The sequence below is a fragment of the Pundamilia nyererei genome, unplaced genomic scaffold (genome assembly GCF_000239375.1).
Source record: "Pundamilia nyererei isolate P.nyererei 1_Seehausen unplaced genomic scaffold, PunNye1.0 scaffold01199, whole genome shotgun sequence".
NCBI classification, from domain to species: Eukaryota; Metazoa; Chordata; class Actinopteri; order Cichliformes; family Cichlidae; genus Pundamilia; species Pundamilia nyererei.
In genome coordinates this window covers 11,834-12,893 of record NW_005188600.1, presented here as the reverse complement: position 1 = coordinate 12,893, position 1,060 = coordinate 11,834, and positions in this window count along the sequence as shown.

Below are 1,060 nucleotides of genomic sequence, written 5' to 3'. Positions count from 1 at the left end.
CACGACAGAAGCAGAGGAATAACTTAGATGTGCTGTGGCTGTTTTTCCTGAATAACCTCTCCTGATTTTGGATCCTCGTGGATCCTCAAACTCATCCCAAAACAGACATGAGACGTCTGAGCTGTTCAAGTCGAGCAGCTAATGAACGAATGTAAGAGGAAGAAAGATGCAGGTCACTCGTGAATCATGTCTGCATGTGAGGATAAAATATAATCCCTGAATCGGTCAGAGAGGAAAGCTGGGTGAAGGATTGCTGTGACATCCACACCTGAAGCCTTCGTCTAAATGTGACCTGCACTCTTCACCTGTTACAGAAACAATGTGAAGCTGTCAGTGATAGATTGCCTTGCAGTGAGATCACCGTGCAGACCCTGGTATGTTTATGATGACAGATGAGACCTATATCCGAGTGCTGATGAATTCCTGCTGGAATCTGTAACCAGAGCAGCACTTTGAAACTTTCATGTTGGTTGGAGGAAGCAGGAAGTCACAGCCTGTTCAGAGTCAGAGAGAAACACGAGGAACTCGGAAAGCTTTAGTGTCGAGAGGAAAAATACCAAAGTCTGTCCTCTTCTTCAGAATCCACCTGTGAGACAGGTGTGCAGGCTTCATTTAAAGGCAGGGGAATTACTTCATTATTATATCCGGGTCCAAGTACATTCAGCTCCCAAAGGCCAAAGTTTGAGTTAAAAATGATCCAGATTCTTTCAGCTCTAATAAAACGATCAGTGTTTCTGTTCTCCAGATGTTAGACATGCATGGTAGAGGATTATGAGATTCGCAGGATGTTTGATGGTTTCCATGTAAAGATGATATAAACATTCAAAATGAACTAGAAAGAAAACCTGAGTCACAATAATGTGCAAAGTTGTTATCAGCCACAGAGCTATAAGCACATGAGAACAGGGCAGACAGAGGACGGGGTTAAACTTCATGTCGAGGGTCTCTGACAGCACGAGACAAACGCCGTCACATGACAGGAAGAAGACAATGAAAACAAACCAAACTTCAGCCAAGAGAACGTCTGAGAGGATCCATCATAGCACGAGGTCAGTCATTA